Source organism: Mustela erminea, chromosome 11 (genome assembly GCF_009829155.1).
Source record: "Mustela erminea isolate mMusErm1 chromosome 11, mMusErm1.Pri, whole genome shotgun sequence".
Classification (NCBI taxonomy): domain Eukaryota; kingdom Metazoa; phylum Chordata; class Mammalia; order Carnivora; family Mustelidae; genus Mustela; species Mustela erminea.
In genome coordinates, this window is record NC_045624.1 from 50961239 (window position 1) to 50978568 (window position 17330).

The window sequence follows — 17330 nt, forward strand, 5'->3', positions numbered from 1 at the left end:
TATTCTTCCACATACCTGATATACCACTTTAAAAAAAAAAAAGATTTTATTTATTTATTTGGCAGACAGAGATCACAAGTAGGCAGAGAGGCAGGCAGAGAGAGAGGTGGAAGCAGACTCCCTGCTGAGCAGAGAGCCTGACACGGGGCTCGATCCCAGGACCCTGAGATCATGACCTGAGCCAAAGGCAGAGGCTTAACCCACAGCCACCCAAGTGCCCCACACCTCTTTTTTTTTTTTTTAACATCATTTTTAACATTTCACAGGAGTCACTCACTGTATGCACAATGATGAAAGCACAACGTGAGCAGGTTCAAGGTGGAAGCTCCATGACTAGCTTAATGCCCTCTCCAGCAGAGGCACGCAGCTCCACAGACCCTCCTCACCTGAGAAGCCCATTCCTCAGTGGTCAGCTGGCACGCACCCCAGAGCCTACTGTGTATACTCTTAGTTCTACAAGTTCCACTAATAACAGTGCTGAAGTACAGAGATAACTCAAAAGGAAATGCTGTTAGAGCAAAGCACTTTTGTGTAATATCAGTCTCAGCGCAGAAATTGCCTCAGGGATTTTTAGGCTCTTCAGTAGTAGAAGGAACAGCTAAGAAAAGAAAAATATGTATCTGGTAGGGGTTGAGTACCTATCTCTGTCAGACACTGCTAGATCCACTGCAAGCATTAGCCGACTTCATCTTATCACAGCTCTGTGAAGGAGCTGCTATTTTTAGTCTTTTTTTTTAAGTTTTTCTTTCTTTCTTTCTTCCTTGGGTCTTGCTATTTTTAGACTTTTTTAAAGTTTCTTTTCTTTCTTCCTTGGGTCTTGCTATTTTTAGTCTTTTTTTAAGTTTCCTTTCTTTCTTTCTCTTTCTTTTTCTTTCATTCTTTCATCTTGATCTTGGATCACCCAAGATCCTCCTCTTCCTCCTTCTCCTTCTTCTTTTGAAGCTATACAAAGGAGCGGGGTACCTGGATGGTTGAGTGGATTAAGTGCCCAACTCTTGGTTTTGGCGGGGGTCACCGTATTGGGTGGTGAGATCAAGCCCCCTGTCAGGCTCTGAACTCAGCTCAGAGTCTGTTTGTGACTCTCTCTCCCTCTGTCCCTCCCTCTCATGCTCTCATTTTCTCTCTCTAAAATACATAAATCTTTAAAAAACAAACAAACAACAACAACAAAAAACATGTAGAAAGGAGGATCACAGTACTCATGAGGGTAAAGCTGGAAGGGGAGCTCAGGTCTGTACCTTCAGTACCCAAGCTCTCAACCATGGCCACAGCCCTCTGAGCCAGTGAGGACTGACAAATAAAACTTTCTATTTTTTTTAATTAAAAAAAAGTATTTAGGAAAATATATATTTTTAGAGAACATTAAAGGACCTTTTAAAAAATTTTTAATTTTTTTTTTTACTTTAGAAAGAGTGAGCACACACATGGTGGGTGGGGCAGAGATTGAAAGAGAGAGAGAGAATCTTAAGCAGGCTCCATACCCAGAACAACCCTGAGATCATGACCTGAGCCAAAATCAAGAGTCAGCTGCTTAACTGCCAGCTGTCCCTAAGGGCCATTTTTAAAAGACTTTAAAACAATGGAAAGCTTTGGAAGAAACTGTAAATATGTTTTCTCCTAAAAGAAGTAAAGTATACATTCTTTCCCATTTAATTTTTGAAGCATTTGTAAAGAAAAAAGAAGATTGGAGAGAATGCTACTTGACTGGAAGAATTCATTCAGGTGCTGGGGATTTAGGAATGAGCAAGAAAGACACAGTTCCATCCACACACACCTTCTATGGTAGTAAAAATATGTTTCAAAAATACTCAGTGAAAAAAAGCAGATTACAAACTGGCATGTAGAGTATGAGTATGTTTTTTAAAGCAAAAGAAAATCTGTGTGGATGTGTTTGTCTTAGTCTATTCGACTTCTATAACAAAATATCACAGACCGGGTGGTTTATAAACAATAGACATTTATTTTTCACAGTTCTGGATGTTGGCTGACCCAAGACAAGCTGCGTGGCAGATTGTGTGTCTAGTGAGGCCCAAATTCTGGGTTTGTAGATGGCTATCTTTGTACTGGGTGTACATGTGTATATGTATACATGGCAGAAGGGAGAGTTCTCTGGAGTTCCTTTTAGAAGGGCAAGTAATCCCATCACAAGGTTTCCACCCTCATGACCTAATCACATCCCAAATACCCTTCCTCCCCAAACCATCCCATTGGGGGTTAGGGTTTCAACACATGAATTATACCAGTATTTGCAACTGGAAGAATATTTATAAAGATTTTCCCTCTAGGGTGCAAAACAGAGACGATTTTAGCTTTATTCAGTTTGCTTTTATGTCATTTCTAAATTTTCTAGACTAAATGAATGACCATGAACTCTCAAGGCAGGCACTGACTCTTCTTCTTTGCAATGGCAGTGTTGAGCTTGGTGCTGGATAACATGGGTACTCAGGAAGTGGTCACTGACCCAGAGAATGACTGGCACTTTCCAGGGACCACAGGTTTAGAGGGCACATTCCCCAGTGTCCAAGTGGTTGGAGCTGAGTTGTGTACGGTATCTTCATGGATCATACTGTCTTGTTTGTCTGAGTGTGCTGGGTGGATTAGTTGTCTGATCCAGGTAAAATCAGAAGATTAAATTCTTATCAGGTCATGAGATTCTGACCGGTTGAATCTTGATATGACTATGTTTGGTATCCAGAGTATTAGACTCTTCGTCCTTCACACTGTGGTGATTGTTAAATTCAGTTGAGATATGTTAGGTGTCCTGAAAGAAGGGATACTGCATTGGACTAATAAGAATGTTAATGGATTTTGTCGCTTTGCTGAGTTCCTCAAATTATACTATTAGGTATAGAACATTATTTAGAAATTGTTAAAACACATAATTTTGGTCCATTGATTTTATATTATCTATAGTCATAATTTATATTATGGATTTGTTTTGTTCATGTGCAGGCTCTTTAGACCTTGGGAACAGCAAAGAACAAAGTGTTTATATATTCACTTGCTGGTATGTGAAGGGCTCTGAAATGTAGTTCTGGCTCCAACAGATAAGCCAGTCAATTTAAGTTATATTAAATGAATTCACTTTTTTAATAGAGCTTTAATTTCAGCCTGGTTGGAAAGGGGCAGGGATGATAGAGTGAAATTTAAAGTCTATCAGAATTTCTTTTTAGGACATGATTTTCCAGATTTGGGTTGGAAGGCAGGACAGGATGATCTATTACCGTCAGCGCTTCGGGGGTTAAAATAGAATCTCGGTCATTTACATCAATCCTAGAATTTCTCCTTCCCAGATCAGGTTTTACCTGGTGTTCTTTTAGATCTAATTCCAATGAGCTTTTATAAAGCTTTTCTTAAAAACTTTATGATTGACCTATGATCTACAAACAGAAAAGGCGATATGCCAGCGATAAGTGCACAGCTCAGTTAATGAACCTGAAGTGAGCACACTTGTGTGACCATCACCCAAGTCAAAACAAACATTGCCAGTACTACATGAGCTCCCTTCTTGCCCCCTTCTATTCACCTCTCCCATCTCCCCAAAGACAACTGCTATCCTGACTTGTAACATCAGAGGTTATTCTGCCCGATTTTGAATATATACCTCTTCATCCGTGTGGTTGGGTGTGGTTGTAGGTCATCCATTTAATTGCTCAATAATATTTTCCTACTGCTGGGCACCAGGTTTATTTCAAGTTTGGGCATTAGGAATCTTCCCGCTAGGGACAATTCTGCTCATGTCTTTTGTGTCTATATGAACTGTTGGGTATATATTTAGTAGATGAATTACTAGATTCATTCAACATTGCTATATGATGCCAAATAGGTTTCAACATGGTTATAAGACTTCATGCTTTGCCAGTAATGTATTAGTTCTCATAGTACCATACTCTTTTTTTTTTTGGATTTTTATTTATTTATTTGACAGACAGAGATCACAAGTAGGCAGAGAGGCAGGCAGAGAGAGAAGAAGGGAAGCAGGCTTCCCGCTGAGCAGAGAGCCCGATGCGGGGCTCAATTCCAGAACCCTGGGATCATGACCCGAGCTGAAGGCAGAAGCTTTAACCCACTGAGCCACCCAGGTGCCCCCCCATACTCTTGATCATACTTGATGTTGCCCATCTTTTTAATTTTGGCTATTCTGGTGAGTTTGTTCTATTTTTTGTGAGTTTAATTTGTATTTTCTTGATAATATTAAGGATGTTGGGCACTGTATAATATGTTTATTGGCCACTCATTGGTGTCACTTACCCATTTTTCTATTGCATTCTTTGATCCATTGTTTTAAAGGATTCTTTACATTCTGCACAGAAGTTATATGTGTTGCACGTAACTTCTCTCATTCTGTGGCTTTTCTTTTCACTTTCAGTAGTCCTTTTTGACAAATCAAAGTTCTTAATCTTAATGTAGTCTAGTTTATTAATATTTTCATTTATTATTTCTTCTTGTGTTCTGTTAAGAAAATCTTTGATTACGTAAAACTAAGAAAATATTTTCCAATGTTAGGTTCTAAAAGCTGTATGATTTTACCTTTTACATTTATATGTATGATTTACCTGGAATTTACTTGAGTGTGTGATAATGAGATGGGATTTTGCAAGCTTTATTAGGTTTTGGAGGTCCCATACTAAATAGAAATTTGTTTTCTATCACGTAGAATTTTAATTCTGTATGTATCAAAAGACATCTTTCAGATATACTTAGAAAGATTTAAAATCATATATCACTCTCCTGTATTCCTAAAAAGAAAAATGTAAACAATATATTGACAAGTATATAGGTACCATATGCTTGACCCTCCAATTCACCTTCTATGCTTTTCAGTCCTGCTCTGTGCTCCAGGAGGCTGAATTACATGGACCTTTTTTTTTTTTTAAGACTTTTTAAATTTATTTGACAGAGAGATCACAAGTAGGGAGAGAGGCAGGCAGGGGGGTGGGGGAAGCAGACTTCCTGCTGAGCAGAGAGCCCAATGCGGGGCTCGATCCCAGGATCCTGAGATCATGACCTGAGCTGAAGGCAGAGGCTTAACCCACTGAGCACCCAGTTGCCCCTTACGTGGACTTTTTATGAAAGGGCTCCTTGAATTTGAATTCTGGTTGGTTCATCCAATGGAAGAACCAGAGGGAGATTAGAGAGTTGGAAAGCCAGTAACAGTGGAGTATTTATTCTCCTAGCTCCTTCCCTTCCCTCTATGAAAGGCCCCAGATCCTGTAGCCACCCTCTCCATCCAGCTACTTTGTCAGGGACCTAATAACCACCTTCTCTCCTTCGAGCAATGGAGTGGTAACTGCTCCCTGCACCTCTTGTCCAGAGGTACCCCCACTATATTTTGCTGATTGTCCTAAATCCTGCCCATACCTCTATAAATTTCCCCTTTATTAAACTCTGTTCTATTTCCCAATTTCACTGTCCTGGTCCCTGCTTAGATCTTGGATAATTCTGTGATGGTATTCCTAAAACTTCACCACCTGAGAATTCAACTCTCCTAAATCACTTTTCATCTTCTAGTCATCAATATCTGTGCTTTTCACCATAATTTTATCACTGAGTCAAAGCCACCAAGAATATTAGTGGTGTTGCAATTCTTAAATGAGAGTTCTACTATAGTTTCTGGGGATTTCTTAAAAGCTGCTGGTACCCACGTTGTAAGTCTTGATGCACAGATCATGACAATCATATCACAACAGTTACCTAGCCAACAGAAATTGTTAGATGGTTCCTGATTACAGAGGTGTTAAAATTTTTTAACATTTATGTCTTACAATCAATGAAATCAATGAAATACTATAATAATGATGATAATAATGACTATAAAATATTAGAATCTTTATACATGACATTATCTCCTTTAATGTCAATGGCAGTACTCTGTGGCAGCTATTATTATCCCTTTTGTACAGGGAAACTGACACTCAAGGACATTCAGGACTTTGCTCAGGATCACACCCCTAGGCAGTGTCAGAGTTGGGACTCAAAATCAAGTTGATCTAATGTCAAAGCTTGTAGTCTGAACCACTTGTCTGTATGGTTCTTTGGCCTCATAGAGATGATGAGAGGCATGGTATATTCAATACATTCCTAATGATCTGGCCAATCCCTTGATCTCCTTCCAAATATTCCTAGTAATTCTCACCCCAATTCTAAGTCTTCCACTTTAAAGGCTCTGTTATCTACCACACCAAACAAGCCATCTATGAGAATAAAAACTAATTGTCCATGACACCATTTGCTCTCATCACACAGAAGCTCTAATAGACCCTTCACCCAATGGTTGATTATCCCTCAAGGCAAATGGACCCAGGTATGCTACTGCCTTCCAGTGCATCTACAGTATTTCTAACTTCCATAAAGACAAAGCTTCATTTCAAGCAGCGAACAGGGAAGTAACTACCTATAATGGAGCCACAGGGTTGTGGAAAGACATGACAAAGCTCTAAACATGGATAACCAACATGAAACCCACATATATCTTAGAGCAACACAAGAGCTTCTGCTCTGGGAATCAAAATGCAGCTTCTGAGGAGGTCATTAAGTACCACTGAACAGAATGAGTACATTCTTCCCATCACTGATGGTACTCAAGCATCACACTTGATAACTGTTCTAGTCTCAGTCCTTCTAAGGAGCCCTTGAAACTCCCCTTGACATCTTCCTCTCTAGGGAAGATAGATATATAGTAGTACTACTAAAAGTCAGAACCGTGGACAGTAGCAGCAGCGGCAGCATCTCCTTGGAATTTGTTGAATTTGTTAAAAACACATATTCTCAAGGCTGACCCCAGATCTGCTGAATCAGACACTCTGAGGACGGGGGCCTGGCAGTCCATTTTTTAACAAATTTCCTCATTCACACGAAAGTTTGTGAAGCATTCATATATAGTATTTTTGTGAAAATCTGGACATTTATGGTGACCTTAATGTACTTGCAACTGGAATTTAGTTATTGGATTCAAAACTAAAAAATAGTATGCATTTATTTTTATATATCAAATGTTACAAAGGTATGTAAAATCCATCATTTCCTCCTCTCTGGTCCTAATTGTCAGAGGTAACCAAGGTTAACAGTGTGACAGAATTCGTTCACACTAATCTATGTTTATTCACACATACACAAACATATGTACTTCTATTTCTATTTGGATTTTGCCCCTTTCTTTCCACTTTCTTTTTCTTTTGGTTGCTACAAAATTAAGTTCAAATCCCAATATACACAAGGCTTTGCAATCTGCCCTTTTCACTTGGACATCCCCTCAAGTCAATACATGTAGTTTTAAAATTTTTTCTTAGAAGTTGTAAGATATTCTAAAGCATGAATGTTCCACATTTTATCCAATCTTTTTTACTGATAGGCATTCAGTGCATTTTCAGTTTTTCACAGAGGCTGAATTAGAGGGCTCCCACTGTGAGAAAAATTTATGGGCTCAGATCTACTCGTGGGCTGAATTTGAAGCTGAAAAGGCAGATATATGAGAATATTCTTATGTATAAAGAAGGGCCTATAAAGACTGCCTGAGCTATTCAAGCTTTGAGTATTCAACAAGCACTTGGCATCGGTCTATCATGTGCCAGGCTTTGTGCTAGTTGCTTGGGGATACAATGGTGAATCAAGATATGACCTTGATTCTCACAGAACTCACTCTCCAGTGAGGTGACATACAGGGACAAAGGACAATATTAATGCAGTATGATAAATGTCAAGAGGTGCCAGGTAAGCTATGACCTGTCAAAAGAACAGAAGTTGGTCAAATGAAGGAGGAGTGTGTTCAAAATAGAGGGATCAGCATGGTGAGTTTGGGGGAATTTCAAGTAGTGTGAAAAGGGGAGAGAGAAAACTAGAGGTACAAGCAGAATCCTAATCACAGAGCTACTTCTGAGTTTCAACTTCTTCCTGAAAAAAAAAACAAGGAGTCCCTTTTTACTGTAACAGAAGGGTATCTGTCCCTTCTATTATATAAGCATCTCTCATTATAAATTGAAAGAGTTGCATTAGGCAGAAAAATGAGATAAGAAGAAGACTTGGATACTTTAAATTGAATGTTATGCCAGACTTGAGTACATAAAATAAGGAACATTCAATAAACCCAGGCAGGGAGCACCCTAATCAGGACAGTTGGTTTAATTTATACTCCTGATGAGATCTGTGCTGTTGTTCCCATTGATCCTCACTCACTGAAAATCTAAAATCTATAATGTGGAAAAAGTACTTGCAAACAATATTTGCCGAATACCTAACAGGGTGTTAGATTCCAGGGATATAACAAGGTGGATATTTTTATTCACCACCTTTCATAAGGATATGATGCTCATAAGAAGAGCAGACTTAGCAAAGGACATATGTCATGTGCATGTAAGCTGAGTGTTGGGGGAAGGATGATGAAAATACGAGAACACATGTCTATAAGGAGATGACATGAATAAGACAGAAGACATGAGATTTTATCAGCTTCCATGTGAGAGAGAAAGTAAGATGCATTTCCAGAAAGTCTTTTGTAAAACTCTCATGGGGTCACTTTATAGATGACCAGAGTAAAAGATCTCTGATATTTCTCAAGATGGCTACGGTTTGTTTGAGTGAGAAACTGCACTGAACATGGACCATGAGGGTGACAATTTTATTTGGGTTATACATCTGTTATCTTATTTAATTCCAGCAGAAATCTTTTCCATAGCCTGAAGTCTAAGCACTGTGTCAGAAGCCATGTAATACGGAGGATGCCTTTTACAGACTGAGATGTATATTTCCTCCTCCCTATCTCCAATCCATGTGATACCGACCCCAGGTTGGTTTCTGCCTCCGTTCCCCACAGAGATCAATGATGTGGCCTGAAGGATGGCATGTAGGGTGCCTGATTCCCCACAACCCACGGGACAATTATACTCCCTCATTTGTCTCTAGATAATGGCCACAGAGTACCCTAATTCCATACTGCATTTCTCAGGGTTCTACATACAGCCTCTTAGAAGATCTTTTTTTTTTTTTTAATTTTTTATTTTTTATAAACATATATTTTTATCCCCAGGGGTACAGGTCTGTGAATCACCAGGTTTACACACTTCACAGCACTCACCAAAGCACATACCCTCCCCAATGTCCATAATCCCACCCCCTTCTCCCAACCCCCCTCCCCCCAGCAACCCTCAGTTTGTTTTGTGAGATTAAGAGTCACTTATGGTTTGTCTCCCTCCCAATTCCATCTTGTTTCATTGATTCTTTTTCTACCCACTTAAGCCCCCATGTTGCATCACCACTTCCTCATATCAGGGAGATCATATGATAGTTGTCTTTCTCTGCTTGACTTATTTCGCTAAGCATGATACGCTCTAGTTCCATCCATGTTGTCGCAAATGGCAAGATTTCATTTCTAAAAGATCTTTTTTTTATATTTAACTAAAATGTGCTCACTATAAAGCTTTCATACAATATGGAAGGGTGTAAGTACACTGTGGGAAGTCAGTGCTCACTCCACCACTGCCATACTCTCACAGGTAACTAATTTGATGCCTCTCTTTCTAAAATAATACACGTTATTTATAATAAAAATAGGATTTTACTATATACTTTGTAATGAAATTGCTTTTTAAAAAAACTTAATATATCCTGGATACCATTCCATTCCAGTACACGTAGAACCACCTTATTCTTTTCAATGCTAGACAAAGTATAGATGTACCAAAATTTAATTAATCCTCTGTTAATGAACATGTGGCTTACTTTAAAATTTTTCTGTACACAGGCTTTTTTTTTTTTTTTTTAAAACCTCTGCAATTATTAGTTTATTAGTATCATCCAGGACTCAGATGTTCAGTATTCCTCCTGAAATTACATAAACAAATGCAAATGGAAAGAATCCAAGTCAAAATTATATAACAAAACAGCACTCCATCACAAAAGCGTGTAAAATTACAAGAACGCTATTTTAAAACACTGGCACTTTAAGAGAACGATAATCTCAAAAAACCACAAAATTGCCAAATTGTTCCCTAAACTGCTATGTAGATAAACATGAGTCTAATGAATGGGTTAGGGTTTTGTAAAGAGAAATCAAATTCAAATCAGGTAACTCATACTGAAATACAAAGTTTTAAGTGTCTTCTTCCTTCAGGTCTATTTGACTTATATAAAGGAGCAAACTATAATATAGGAAAATACACCTGATTTTAAATGTGGCATACATTTTATAAGTTGGCCCAATTAATTAAAAATACCTTTAATGAAAGTCAAGTTTCCTATGAAATCTATATTCAGATAAATAGGAGAAGACATTTACAGCCAGCCCTTTTTTTTTTTCCAGAGCCTTTGCTGGGACTAATGTCAACAAAAAATTTAATATGGCAGTCTTGTATTTTAAGCTCACGCTTTTGGGGATACATTCTCAGGTCTTCTTTAATGTGGGAACTGCAAATATAACTGCCATTACATGGTAATGGGAGTTAAAGAATGTAGAGTCCTCAAGTAAAGATTAGAACATACTTTTCTCTTAGTCCTTCAAGGACAGACTTTTCAAAATGTTTGATTCTACTAATCCCATGCTGTGACTAGACTGGTTACTCTTCACTTTATAAACGTGACTGGGCTATGTGAGATCTGGTATCAATTGATCAAGATTTGAGTTTCAGTTATGGATGAAAACTGTCTCAATTCAACTTTTATTACCCTCATCATGAGTATGCAGGGTGCAGACAAAAGCTTTTTTTTAATCAGCTAACTATATGAAAAGATAAACACTGTAATAATCCATGTGATCCAAAATGGGCAAAAGCAAAAGACTAGCTTCCCCTCAAGAAGAAATATTTCAGACCTATGAAAAGGACAACAATACTAATAAAAAAAATTGTATTTACTTAGAAGCATTCAGAATGTCAACAAAACAGCTGCAACTTTTTTTTTTTTTGCAATTACAGAGTGGTATTCAGTTAACAGAACAACAATTATTTCGTAGAAGCTGCATCAGAGACAACTGAAGATGAAAAACTACCATCCCCATATATAACTAATTTGTGCTGTGCACCAACAAGAACCTGCTTTAAGTTTCCATGCCAATTTACAACCCCCATACTGTACCAGGCAAGGTTAGTGGCTATTGAAAATACCACCAGGACAGGGCTATCTAAAGACACATTCGGTAGTGTGTTAACTATACAAAAAAAGACACTGTACAGTTTAAAAACAAATCTTACACAGCCTTACATTTCAATTTTTTTCTTTAAAAGGAGTGAGTTGTGTACAGGGGGGTTAAATGCTTTATAGACAAGAAAAAAAAAAAACTGCGCTAGAACCAACTTATTCATCATCATCATCTTCTTCTTCATCTTCATCTTCTTCATCTTCCTCCTCCACCTCATCCTCTTCATCTTCCTCATCCTCCTCCTCTTCCTTCTTTTTCTTGCTCTTTTCAGCCTTGACGACTCCCTTTTTTTGCCGCATCAGGCTTTCCTTTAGCTCGGTATGCAGCAATATCCTTTTCATATTTTTCCTTCAGCTTAGCAGCCTTCTTTTCGTAAGGCTGCTTGTCATCTGCAGCAGTGTTATTCCACATTTCTCCCAGTTTCTTTGCAACATCACCAATGGATAGGCCTGGATGTTCTCCTTTGATTTTTGGGCGATACTCAGAACAAAACAAGAAAAAGGCCGAAGGAGGCCTCTTGGGTGCATTGGGATCCTTGAACTTCTTTTTTGTTTCCCCTTTAGGGGGAATATAAGTTTTCATTTCTCTTTCATAACGGGCCTTGTCAGCCTTTGCCATGTCTTCAAATTTTCCTTTCTCTTTAGCAGACATGGTCTTCCACCTTTCTGAGCTGAGAAGTTGACTGAAGCATCTGGGTGCTTCTTCTTGTGCTCCTCCCGGCAAGTTTGCACAAAGAATGCATATGATGACATTTTGCCTCTCGGCTTCTTAGGATCTCCTTTGCCCATGGTTAATTATTTTCCTCAGCGAGGCACAGAGTCGCCCAGTGCCCGTCTGGCTCTCACTTGCCCCGGCGCTGTCTCTATGGAGCTCAATGTACTGCAATGGCTGTGAGAGCGGGAGCCAGACGCCGGCTTTTTTTCTTTTTTAAAGATTTTATTTATTTATTTGATGGAGAGAGAGAGAGAGAGCACAAGCAGGCAGAGCAGCAGGCAGAGGGAGAAGGAGGAGAAGACTTTCCACTGTGCAGGGAGCCCGATGTGGGGCTCAATGCCAGGACCCTGGGATCATGACCTGAGCCAAAGGCAGCCGCTTAACCTACTGAACCCAGGAGCCCCTCTGTACACAGGTTTATTGAGATGTAGACATTGTTGTGTATTGATGCAATCATTCTATAGGATAAATTCCTTATAATGGAATTAATGTCCCAAAAGGAATGCATTTAAACCTTTTCCCCACAGTCTTGCTCAAACTGGGTATTTACAGATAATTCTTTTAATTTGTGTCTTGCTTAGAGGAAGGCCTTTCTCACACCACTGTTATAAAAAAAAATTTCCCTACATTTTCTATTCCACTGTTTTGTGGTTTTTAAAAATCCCAATTTTTTTAAATCCAGGGATCAGCAAATGACTGCCAAATCCAGCCTGCTGCCTATTTTGGCGAATAAAGTTTTATTGGAACCGAGCTACACCAATTATTTACAAATTGTTGAAAACTGCTTTTGAACTACAATGGCAGAGTTGAATACTTGAGACAGAAATTATATGGCCCGTAGAGCCAAAAATATTTACCTGACTCTGCCTAATTAATACCTAGAATGTATTTTATTTTATCCTTTGTTATTATGAAGGAAAGTTTATCTTCTTTATTAAGTTTATCTTATCAATTGTCATAAAAACCATTCAGTGAATGGTTCTTTTCCTCGCTGATGTGAAATGCCATCTTTGTTATATAACAACTTCCCATACATCCATGGCTGTTTCCTTTAGTCTCTATTCATTGACCAGTTGGTCTTTTCCTGCATGGTCTTTTCCTTCAGTTCTTTAGGTTTATACATTTTTTCCCTAGAGTTTTATAATTTAAGTTTTTATATTTGGTAAGTCAAGTCCTTACTTGTCCCTTTTCAAAAAGATTATTTTCTTTTTTGTTTTCTCTTTAGATGAATTTTAGAATCTGCTTATAAATATCTCAGTGGGGTTTATCAGCAGTATTTCATGGGCTATATTTTAGAAGAGAATTGAAATGTTTACAATATTCTCGGGTGGTGACCATTTCCTCATAGCTTCACACACCTACATCTAATATTATCATTTTTTTCACCAGTGCCAATTGATAAAAAATAATGGTGCTTCCTTCTAATCACTAACAATAGATAAAAGCAGGTTTTTTAGCTTATTATTACTTTTCCTCAGTTTTTTTTTTTCCTTACTGTACGTTAAGATAAGGTATTGCCCTATAACTGACAGAAGCGGAAGACAGGATTTTACTACTTCACCGATACTACCTCACCAGAATTCTATGCTGTAGAAAACATTTTTAACAACTGGTCAATTCAAAGACATTGATCCCTAAAAATAAGATCTTCAGCAAACATCCTCCCTATTGACTCAACATTGATGTTCCAAAATGCTCCACCATTTCCTGTTGTCTACATCAGTTTTTAGTCAGCTACATGCTGAGTGAGCAAGTTACAAATACTCCTCTTCACACAGGCAAGGCCCACAAAGGGCAGCAAATGCAGCCCCATTCCAGTTTCTTTCCCACACTCATAGAATATTAGCCCAGCTTCCCAGCCCCCTTGTGTTCACCCTCCGCACTGGCAGGGCAGGAGTTGGATTCTTGGGTTGGAATCCCTCATGTGCAGCCTCAGAGATGTGGATTTGCAGGCAGGAAGTTCCTTTGGGCATGCTCTTGTGACTGGACAGAGGGAGGAACTGACCTATCAGTGACAGAAAAAGCCTCTCCATGGATCCTGTCCAGAGCTCTGGAGCTGGAATGGCCCTTCAAAATTGTTCCAAATTAGGGCAAGGGGCCTGGGTCTTTACACCTCAGCAGTGAGTAGTCATGGGCAGGGGCTGCCCCAGAGAGAGGGTATGACCTTGGGCAAAACAGTTCTCAGTTGAGGGCAAACCCCATTAAGAGACTCAGCCAAGCGCCTATGGCTGCCAAGCCCCCAGCGCCTAAGGAAGTTGAGTGCCTCCCTCCCAAAGGTGGGATCTGGGCAGAAGAGCCCAGCATCCCCTACAGAGCTACAGGGTATTCCTGACTTTTCCTCTCATATCTCAGGTTTCTATGAGCTGAGAACTCAAATACCTTCAGAGGCACTGCTCAGCTTTGGTGTTTAACCTTTCCCACAAAACTCTCATGTCATAGGCAGGCCAGATTTATGTTTTTACCACAACCCCAAAACTGTATCATTCACATAAGTAAGAAAAAAGTATTCAATTTTTGTTTTTTAAAGAAAACCTTACATTGTCAATGAACTAGCATTATGGCCTGTTCCCTTGACACATTTTAACATATATTAAAAAAAAAAACTGTACAGATTACAAGGACATTTTATAACGACTCAAAAATTGACTATGAAATTACTCATGTGGTCTTTGATAATAAGAGCATCAATAATAATTATGACCATCATTTGTATGGTGCTTCAGAATTTACGAAGTGCTTTCATATCACTAACTTGCTGAGTGTCAGGCGAGGCAAGGATTGTTATGAAGAACTTGGCTCAGAGAGGTGAGTTGGCCCATGCCTCTGCTGGAGCCTGCCTCAGCCAGAGGATGCTGCAAGTCTGATTGTGCCTAGAGCCCCCCTACCTCCCCTCCACCTACTTTTTCTTCTCCTCTCCAGCTCTAACCCACCTTTACCTGGTCCACGCTCTATGCTCTTTCCTGTTGATGCAGACAGTGTCCACACTCCCCAACCAGGATCTTCCCTCTTGGGAAGGACCTGTGCCCTGCTTTACCTTTTTCTATTTATCTTTATTAAAACCTGGGTAGCTGAGTGGGTTAAAGTCTCTGCCTTGGGCTCAGGTCATGATCTCAGGGTCCTGGGATCGAGCCCTGCATCAGACTCTCTGCTCAGCAGGGAGCCTGCTTCCCTTCCTCTCTCTCTCTCTGCCTGCCTCTCTGCCTACTTGTGATCTCTATCAAATAAATAAATAAAATCTTAAAACAAACAAACAAACAAACAAAACCTGCTCTTAGCTGGCTGTCCCTGGGAAAGGGACTCATAAACTATTTCATACCAAGCTATTAATACCCATCAATGATGAATAAACTGCCTTTTAAACCCACCCCAGGTATGTATTATCTGCATTTTAACAGCTTCAAATCGTGTTGGAATATGAAACAGGTTAATGAGGAAGAGGTTTTGGACAGGGCCTTTCTAGCTGCCTGACTCCACCCCATTCGTGTTATTTTACTGCTCCACTGATGAGGCATAAATCACACAGAGTACTGGACTTTAAGTCAGAAGAACTGGATTTTAGCCCCCGTTCTTAGGTAGATACTTAAGTTTGCTGGCTTCCACCTTCCCAGCTCTTAAGTGAGAAGACTGGTGTTTCACTTTGCAGGATGACCCGAGGGATGAATGGCACAAAAATCTCACTGTTCGGGCAGTTTGTCAAAACCGTGGCTAGAGAAATTTGCAGTGGGGATGGTCCAAGGATGCTGCCAAGAACTCTCTATCCCACGGATCTCACACCACCGGCCAGCAGGGCCCCGGAAGTTCCCCTGGTATATTGGAGCTGCACCGCAGAATCGGTTTCTGCCAGCGGCTGAGACTGGTGACCGGCTCTTCCCTGTCTGTGGCTTGTCCTCGAATAGGTGACAAGGATCTCACTGAAATACCTCCTGAGGCACTTCTCCTCTCAGTGATCCATCTTTTAAATGCAGTGCCTTCTGTCATTAATGCTGTTTTATGGCTCTAGGGAAGGGGAGGGTGAGTACTTCCCAGAACAAAGAAGATAAAGGGGGGGTAGGGTAGTGACATAGGAGCATCAAACAGGAAGGGCAAGCAAGCAGAGGACTTCTGCAAGGGAAAGAGCAAAATACACAGGAGGTGAGACTGGTTTCTGGAGTTCAGACACTGCTGTTCTTTGGGGTTAACTCAGTGTGTATGGCAGGGGGAGAGGAGGGAGGTAAGAATATAAGAAGCCCAGAAGAGTAAAAAAGGTTGGTAGAATATCCTCAAGCACAGGTGCCCAGAAGTAGAAGAGATGTGGTGATACAGGATATTGAGGGGACAGAGGGATAAAAAAAATCCCCTCTGCTTTCCTATGTCCTGAGCCCTGCAGAGAAGGAAGGGATCTGCAAGTTCCCAGGCCACAGGGAAGGCAGCCGAGCATGCCAGCTCATACTAAAGTAAAGGGTGCCATGTCCCCCTAGTAGAGGGTTGGAAGTAGGCTGTCCAAGCTGCCAACTGGGATTCACAGCCAGGCCTCAGAAGATCTGCAGGACACTGAGGGGCAAGTGAAGTCTCAGTCAGATGAGACCCACTATTCTGGGGCCACCATGAGAGAAAAGACCACAAGTTATTCCAGCCAAGAACACTTCAACAGTGGATGGAGTAGGAGCAGAGGCCACTGCTGCCTGGACACTGGTGGATATAAACGACAGCTTCCTTGGGGGCCAGGAAAAGTCCCCAGAGAAGGATAACATTTGGGCTAAGAGTCCTTAGTCTTTATTTCAACACCAAGCTTCTCCTTGCACTTGGATTACTTCCTGGAAGGGGAGCCTGGGTGGTTCAATTAGTTAAGCATCTGCCTTCAGCTAGGGTCATGATCCCGGGGTCCTGGGAACAAGCCCAGCATTAGGCTTCCTGCTCAGTGGGGAGCCTCCTTCTCCCTCTCCCTCTGCCCCTCTTCCTACTTGTGCACGCACGTGCTCTCTTTCTCTCTCTCAATTAAGTAAATAATATCTTCAAAAAAATTTAAAAAGATTATCTCTTGGAAGGAGGAAGAGGAACCTTTGAAGGAGAGAACCATCCAGATATGGAGTCCAAAATTTAAATTCATTATCTACCTAAAATAAGGAAAAGACTGAGTTAACTTAATTGGCAAGTTTAACACTACTCACATCAATGGGAATGATACTCTGCAAGGAAAGTTAGTTCTAGGAGGATGGAATAAAGAAATCCCCACCGTTACCACCGTTTTTTTTTCATACATGTGAGACACAAAATGTGTCACAAGTAAATGTCTTTACTATAGATGAGAAAAGCAGCCCCCTAATCCCTGTCACATTCTGGCAAATCCCAATCTTAGAAAATACAAGGTTAACAATGTAGAACATCACTTTTTACTTCTCTAGTATAAGCAGTTTCTCTACAGCAACTTCATTGTATGCCTTCAGGATGCAGTTACCATTCACCATATTGTTTTGAAAAACCACCAGTTAGGTGCACCAGGGACTGATAC

General features: G+C 40.1%; 1 long non-coding RNA gene and 1 pseudogene across 1 annotated transcript in view; both read right to left on the bottom strand.

The window, feature by feature from the left end:
- Positions 1 to 17330, bottom strand: part of LOC116569129 — a 37064-nt gene that overhangs the window by 8257 nt on the left and 11477 nt on the right. The gene's annotated exons all lie outside the window — the stretch shown is intronic.
- LOC116569127 lies at positions 9739 to 12038 on the bottom strand (annotated as a pseudogene).